Source organism: Cajanus cajan, chromosome 6, assembly GCF_000230855.2.
Source record: "Cajanus cajan strain Asha chromosome 6, NIPB_CcT2T_4, whole genome shotgun sequence".
Taxonomy (NCBI): domain Eukaryota; kingdom Viridiplantae; phylum Streptophyta; class Magnoliopsida; order Fabales; family Fabaceae; genus Cajanus; species Cajanus cajan.
Window position 1 is genome coordinate 21380054 of NC_138522.1, and position 8777 is coordinate 21388830.

The 8777-nt window shown below is 35.4% G+C and overlaps 1 long non-coding RNA gene across 1 annotated transcript; it reads left to right on the forward strand.

The window, feature by feature from the left end:
* Positions 1–258: 258 nt before the first annotated feature.
* LOC145959002 (uncharacterized) lies at positions 259–5311 on the forward strand. The gene is made up of 2 exons (XR_014434599.1): positions 259–1568; positions 1780–5311. It is a non-coding gene; the product is annotated as an uncharacterized LOC145959002 (long non-coding RNA).
* Positions 5312–8777: the final 3466 nt, after the last annotated feature.

The following is an 8777-nucleotide window of genomic DNA, read 5'->3' on the forward strand; positions in this document are numbered from 1 at the left end:
TCTGTTGAACACCAATCTGTCTTGATGCAAGTTCAATCATCGAGCGGAAAGCCTCAATATAACAGCCACCATAACTTCACTCGCAGTACCCAAAATACAAACACAAGAGGTCGTGCCCAAGGATCAATTATCAAACCTCATTTGCACTCACTGTGGCAAAACAAACCACACTATTGAAACCTGTTACATTAAACACAGATACCCCCTGGTTATCAATCTTGCACAACACCTAGATCAATTATCAATTTTGCCTTTTATGACCTAGTTCAATGGACCCTTGCCCAAGAGTCAAAACCAACTGATAGATTCCAAGTAATATTATAGAAAGATTGAGTAGTATAAAAAGAACTTTGGGTCTAAGCCTTGTATATTATTCAGCAAAAGTTTGGATCAATACATGCAAAAGGAAAATACAATGAGGTATTCGATAAACCTCTTCTCTCCTATCATTCTGTTCCTCTCCTCCCCCCACTAACTCCCTTCCTTTTTCTATTTAAAGACCTATTCTGTTACAGTTTTGTCCCCATTTTTATGCATAGTGTAGACTCTTTTAACTATTGGTCTCCTATCAATACTCCCCCTAAAAGTTTCACCTTGTCCTCAAGGTGAAAATCTGGAAAATGATGTTGAATGTCCTCAACAGTTTCCCATGAATTATCACAATCAGGGAGCTGCGCCCACTTTACTAGCACTTCTGCGTGTCCTAGCTTGTTGTAAATTGACCCTCCCAAACAATCTATTCCTTCTCCCAGTCACCTTCTTCTCCTATTTCACCATCCTCCACGATCATAATCTTAAGCATTTTGTTTTTGCATACATGTGTGGGGGAATATTTCCCATTACATGTAAAGCAAAGACCTTTTCTCCTCTTCTCATGATACTCCTTATTAGGCAATCGTCTTGAACCACTAGGAATTTTACTCCTTTCTTCTACAATTGCTCGGTTTTGTATTCCCTCCTTATATCCTCCATCATTAGATCGGAGCCTATTATTTCCACCAAACACATTTGATCCAAAATTACTATGACCATCCGTTGGTTGGTTTGTTCTCTGGTTTTCCCCACTACAATTTTGGAACTGGGTTCTGTGTTGGAAATACTCACTTTTCTTATTGCTGATCCCATTCCTTTCATCAATCAGTAAAGCAATATCCATCATCTCCTTCAATGAAAAAGGCCTATGAATCCTTACTTCTGCTCGAATCTCCTCCTTGAGACCATTAGCAAAAATCCCACTTAAGTATTGTGGCTGGTTGATCTTTAATGGGCCCGCCAATACCTCGAATTGCCTCCTATATTCCTTCACAGAACCTTCTTACTTCAACCCTAGCAGAATTTCAAATGAGTTCTCCACCATTGTCGGTTGAAATCTTTTCAAGATTGCTTCTTTAAATTCTTCCCACGTAATATTCTTGGTGCAAGATTCCCACCATTGTAACCAAGAAAGGGCTTCTCCTTCCATTTCCACTAGAACAACTTCCATTTTTCTAGTTCATTGATATTTCTCAAGCAAAAATATCTCTCAATTCGACCTATCCAGCCCGGTGCATCTTCTCCTTCGAAAATGGGTAATTTCATCTTCCTAAATTTCTCAGTAATCTCTACACTCATTGAATTGGAACTCTTGTTGCCTTATTGGTTCAACTCCCCATGCATGTTTCCTCCAACATTAGCACTAGTACTGTTGTTTGTCCCATTTTCCCCTGAATTAGGGTTAACTTCACGATTACCCAACATATCACAAATTCTTTGTAACAATTGATCTTCCATTTGTTGCAGTGAAGCTTGTGTTCTTCCCTTTGATTCATGAAGTTCCCTCTCCAATGCTTCGATTCTTGCATCCATCTTCTGGAGAACCCTGAATTTCATAGATGGAACGTTCTGCTCTGATACCAGTTGATAGATTCCAAGTAATACTATAGAAAGATTGAGTAGTATAAAAAGAACTTTGGGTCTAAGCCTTGCATATTATTCAGCAAAAGTCTGAATCAATACATGCAAAAGGAAAATACAATGAGGTATTTAAGAGACCTCTTCTCTCCAATGATTCTGTTTCTCTCCTCCCCCCAAACTCCCTTCCTTTTTCTATTTAAAGACCTATTCTGTTATAGTTCTGTCCCCCCTTTTATGCCTAGTGTAGACTTTTTTAACTATTGGTCTCCTATCACAAACACCTAATTAAACCAAATGACATCTCTATCAATGCAATTCCAGAACAATATCAACATATTTTTTGGCTTTGCCTCAACAGTATAAAGTGCAAAATCCACCTTCAATTAATTCTGTAATGACATCTTCAACTGCTAATTCTGCCAATTCTCACCCAATTGCATCTGATCATAATCCATCTTCAACAATTGGTAAGAAATCTTCCCGTTGGGTTGTGAACACTTGGGCCACTGTTCACATTACTAATTCTTTAACTAACTTTACTACATATCATAATATTTATTCTTTCTCTATATCCTTATCCGATGGTCAAAAATCCATTGCCACAATGGTAGGCGATGTCAAATTATTTACTCACATACTTTTCACAATGTTTATTTCATTCCACAATTTGTTTAATCAACTCTTGAAATCCTTTGACTGCATATTTGTTGGAGTTCAAGAGTAAAATGAGTCTCACATCGGTTAAAGTTTGACATATTGAGTAATATATAAGTGAGAAAGATCCACCTACCTAATGCCTTAAGGTTTTGTGTTATGATGTGATGTCAAACTCACTTACATGATTTACTCATTATCCATAGATCAAGTGTTTCCTAGTGTTTAACTCCCCGACCCAATATCATTTTTACTCTAAACAATTGTTATATTTTGTAAATTTCCTCCAAGAGGATGATTGGTACAACTAAGAATCTTGGAGGATTATATCTTAGAGGCTTCACAATTGAGTCATCTCAATTTTCTGGTTTTGCTTGTAATTCCATTTCATAACATTTGGATTATGCTTCTATTTTGCATCTTAGATTAGGACACCCTTCAGATGCTATTCTAAATGTGTTTCATTACGTTTTCCTTTTATATCATATAAAATTAATAATTTCCTTTGTGATACTTGTCATTTTGCAAAACAAAGAAAACTTCCTTATCCTAATAGCATCACACATTCTAGAATTTTTTTCCTTTACTTTGTGCTGACATATGGGGTCTGTATCCTACCTCATCCATTTCTGCTAACCAATATTTCTTAATTCTTGTTGATGATTATAGATTTACATGTTATTCTTATGAAGTTAAAAAGGGAGGGGAGACAACATGTTAATTTCATTTCATTTATTGAAAATCAATTTGGCATAACACTTAAATGTCTAAGAAGTGAGTGATAATGGCCCTGAATATTTTATGCATGATTTCTTTTTATTCAAAGGTACACTTCATCATAGATCTTGTGTAGAATCCTCTAAGAAAACGGTGTTGTTGAATGCAAACATCATCATATCCTTAACATTGCTCGAGCATTTTCTTTCAAATCTAACTTACCAACTAATTTCTGGCATTTTTCTATTCAACATGATGTTCATTTAATAAGTAGACTTCCCACTCCTCTCCTGCAAAATAAATCCCCCTATGAACTTCTCCATTCCCAACCTTGCTCCATTTAAAATCATTTGGTTGTCTTGCTTATGCTTCAACTCTCCAACACCATAAAACAAAATTTGAACCTAGAGCAAGGAAAACTGTGTTCTTAGGATATCGGGAAGGCACCAAATTCTTTATGACATTCATAGTCATGAGTTTTTCGTTTCTAGAAATTCCATTTTTCATGAAACTGTTTTCCTTTTTCTATCATCTCTCCTTCTAATACCACTCCTTATGTTGCTATTGACAATATAGATCTTGAAACTACCTTTGATTTTCCCAACCATTATCCCACCATGCCTCCTGCCTCAACATTAGAAACCCACCACGCTACACCATCCTCTACTATTCCCATTAGACAGTCAACCAGAATTAGACATAAACCTCTTGCTTGGACGATTATCACTGCAGCCTTTTTCTATCTTCCACGGGTAACAAAGGTAATTTTGCTTCTTCTTACCTTTTATCTTCTGTCCTTAATTATGATAGACATTTTTGCCTTGCTGTTATGACTATACTTGAACCTAAGACTTATGCATAGGCATTTAAATTTGAATGTTGGAAAAAAGCAATGACAGATGAATTAGATGCTATTGCAGCCACTAATACTTGGTCCATTGTTGATCTTCCACCTGGTAAAAATCCCATTGCATGTACATGGATCTATAAGATAAAATATCATGCTAATGGTTCCATTGAACGACATAAAGCCTGCCTTGTTGCTAAATGGTACACTCAAACGGAAGGTGTTGACTATTTTGATACATTTTCTCTTGTAGCTAAGTTAACTACAGTGAAAACCTTACTTGCTCTGGCTGTTGTTAAGGGTTAGTTTCTTGAACAACTAGATGTTAATAATTCTTTTTGCATGGTGATCTTAATGAGGAAGTTGTCTTTACCTCTTGGTGTTACTGTGCTCAATTCCACTCCGGGTACAACCAATGTTGTAAATTACACAAATCTTTTCACGGCTTCAACAGGCCAGCAGACAATGATATTCTAAATTATCATCTGCCCTTGTTTCCTTGGGTTTTACTCATTCTTCCACTGATTACTCACTCTTTACTAAATTGAATGGCAATTCTTTCACTGCTCTTTTGGTTTACATTGATGATATTGTTTTAGCAAGTAATGATCTTATTGGAATTTGCAACGTTAAATCATTTCTTAATAATTGTTACCGCATTAAGGATCTTGGAACCCTTTGATATTTCTTAGGACTTGAGGTTGCTTGGTGCAAATATGGTATTCTACTTGATAAACGGAAGTACATCTTGGAATTACTTAAAGACAGCAATCACATTGTTGTTAAACCTTCTTCCACACCTTATGATTTATCAATTAAATTGCATAACTTAGATTCTCCATTTTACCATGATGATTCCTCCCATAGACGTTTACTTGGCAGATTTTTATATTTGACCACAACCAAACCAGATATTGCCTTTGCTGTTCAAAAGCTTACTCAAAATTTGTTTCCCAGCCTCGAGAAGTTCATTTACCAAGCTGCAACAAAGATTCTTCATTATCTAATAGGTTCACCTTCCAAAGGCTTATTTTGCTCTACTTCCTCTTCTCTTTCTGGTATTTCTGATTTTGCAGATTCTGATTGGAATTAGGCTAGTTGTTAGGGGTTATTTTGTCAATATTTATCCAAGAAGATATTTATATAAGGGGAGACTTATAATTTTGTTGTTATTTAATTTATTTTTATTTAATTATTTCACATAGAGTTTCATAATGGTAAAATATTTTCTATTTTGCCTTTAAGTAATTACAATTTTGTTTTTTTTGTCAATCTCCATAAAGAAACCTCTCAACTATTGAAGATAAATACTTATTTCTTAAATTATTTTATGGATATAGAACTTTATTTTTTGTATTGCAACTAAAAAGTCCAACTCACGCTATTACGTGTTCCTTGGTTCTTTAATTAGTTAATGTGCGCTGGTCAGTCTCACATGTGGATTAGAATGGCTCCACTATTTGTCTAAAAGACTTGCACATTTCTCTTCCAAAACCTGCTTCTGTTTATTGCGACAAGTTCGCCATCTATCTAGCTCATAATCTTACCATTAGGGTTATTCGTGAAAAGATTCATAATGGTCTCATTCATTTGCTTCGTGTTCCGTCTCCATCTTAGCTCGTAGATATGCTTAATAAGACCTTGACATTAGTAGTTAGGGTTTAGGGGTTAAAAAAAATAATAAATTTCAATTAAAATAAAAATATATTTAAAAGTTTACCATATGGAAAAATGGGATGAGCACCTCCAAATTTGAATATCCTCTTTCCCATATTTGACACCTCATCTTATTGGTTCCGCGGTGCATGGAGGGGTGTCTTTAATCATTAATCAACTCGCGTTAGTTGCTTGGTCTATTGACTTTTCGAGACAAACTTGTTAAGTCTTAAGGAATAATGAAGCATTCAATCTAGATACGAAATTACTAAGAAAAGATAAAGAGATGATTGAAGAGTTAAGGTCATTGACAATCAACTACTTTTTTTTAATAGAAAAGTTACACTAGTCATTTAGTATCTAGTTGATAACCATGTGACTATCAATAATCTATCAATTATGACTTACTAGCATACATTGTTACTTAATAAAGAAGGTTTAATCATAAAGACTAACTTATGTGACAAAAAATTAATGGATCATTAAAAGTTAACAAATAATTTAAAAGAAACTAAAAATCCATTCTTATAAAAATTTGAGAGACGAAACTTATTCAACTAAAACATATTACAAAATTCCTCAAAATTTTAAGTAATATTTTAAAAATTACTTCGAACCAATTAAATCATAAATTAATAATTTAGTTACTAAAAAATTCTTATTTGATTACACATATTATTGACTCATTATAAATCGATGTACCCTGTTTGTATTTTCATATTTCTTTGAAATCAACTCTTTAAAGATTTCAAATAAAAAATATAGAAGTTTTGAACAAAATGAAACTTAAACTAAAATGTCTATGATATTAAAAAATATTAATCATCACCGACTCAATAACTTTAGTTGATATGTATATACTTAAATTAACTTTATATAATATCTTTAATATACTAAACATTTGAGTCAAGTTTTATTTTAGAAATTTTATATTTTGGTTAGCTTAATGTGTACCACAAGTATTCATTTTAATAAATTTAACATAATAAAATGTTGAGCATGGTGGGTACCACACATACACACTAGTCTCCACATTGATAAGATATTGTTCGCTTTGGGCCCAAGCCCTCACAGATTTGCTTTTGGACATCACCCAAAAGGTCTCTCAACTAATGGAGACAACTGTGTGTATATAAACCCATGTCCATCCTCTTGTTTGAACGATGTGGGACTTTGCTTGCATCCCAACAATCCTCCCCTCAAACAAAGGACCACGGTTTAATCCATCCCTGCAACGGAAACTACGAGTATTATCCGATGGTGGCCCCACAGAGCTCACTCACGCTTAGAGTGCTTGCACCGTCGCTCCATCATGACCTCCCCTCATGACAGCGGGACACGCCTCCTAACCCTTCATGTTACTAGGAAGCCTCTCTTCCACATGGACCCACTGTTAGGAAGACTTTCGACACAAGGGATCCCAAACTTGGATCCACTTACCAGCCATCATACTCGTCGAGCCAGTCACCTGATCAGATCATCGGCTCTGATACCACTTGTGATAGGGGAAACAACAACAGAATAATCAAGAGTACCAAAGTACGCAACGAAAATAATTCTCCTAACTTGCAAAAACCAACGAGGAGCAACAAAACAAATAAATGGAGTGAGGCACTATACACGACAGTGCATGTTATTAATTTCACTCCTATTGTTATTCTTGATAGTGAGGAGCCGGACAAAATTTGGTTTGGCAAAAATGCTAGTTATGATTACTTGCGTGTCTTCGATTGTAAGGAATTCGTTCATGTTCCAAAGGATGCAAGATCCAAATTGGATACTAAGACAAGACAATGTATCTTTATTGGTTATGGTTAGGATGAATTTGGCTACAAGTTGTATGATCTTGTTGAAAAGAAGCTCGTTAGAAGCCGTGATGTGCAGTTCATGAAAGACCAAACCATTGAAGATATTAACAAGGTGGAGAAGACTACACACGAGAAAGATAATAATTTGACTAATGGTAATCCCATGCGGTTGCCTGTTCACAATCTGGATAATGTTGAGACTGATGCTCCGAATGATGAGCAACATGGTGATGTTGATGATCAACAAAATAAAGATGTATTAGAAGTTCCAATTGATGATGCTCAAGAGGAAAATGATATGGTACATGATGATGATCTTGATAATGCTCATGAATTACCACAAGTCCCTCCTAGGAGGTCCAACAGGTTGAGACAATTGTCTTCTAGGTACTCTTATGATGAGTATATGTGACCTTGACTGATGGAGGTGAACCTGAGTATTTTGAAAAGGCTTTGGAAAGTGAAGAAAAGCAACAGTGGTTGGATGCAATGCGAGATGAGATGAAATCCTTGCATGATAATCACACTTATGACTTGGTAAAATTGCCTAAGGGCAAAAGGGCCTTAGAGAACAGGTGGATTTTCAGGGTAAAACAAGAAAGTCTACATCTTCGAGGTACAAAGCCTGGTGAAAGGGTTTAGACAAAGAAAGAGTGTTGATTTCAATGATATTTTCTCACCTGTGGTAAAGATGTCATCCATCAGAACTATATTAAGTTTAGCTGTTACTCTTGATTTAGAGGTTGAGCAGATGGATGTGAAGACAACTTTCCTTCATGGTAATTTGGAGGAAGGGATTTACATGAAACAACCCGATGGTTTTCTTGTTGAAGGCAAGGAAGACTATATGTGTAGGTTGAGAAAAAGCTTATATGGTTTGAAGCAAGCTCCAAGACAGTGGTACAAGAAGTTTGAGTCTTTTATGTGTGAGCAAGGCTATAAGAAGACTACTTCTGATCATTGTGTCTTTTTTAAAAGGTTTTCTGATGATGACTTTATTATCCTGTTATTGTATGTTGATGACATGCTTATTGTTGGGAAAGATGTTTCCAGGATTAACAGGTTAAAGAAGCAACTGGGCAAGTCATTTTCCATGAAAGACTTGGGAGCTGCTAAAAAGATTCTTGGTATTAGTATCACACGTGATAGAAAAGAGAAGAAGCTTTGGCTATCATAGGAGCACTACATTAAGAAGGTATTGC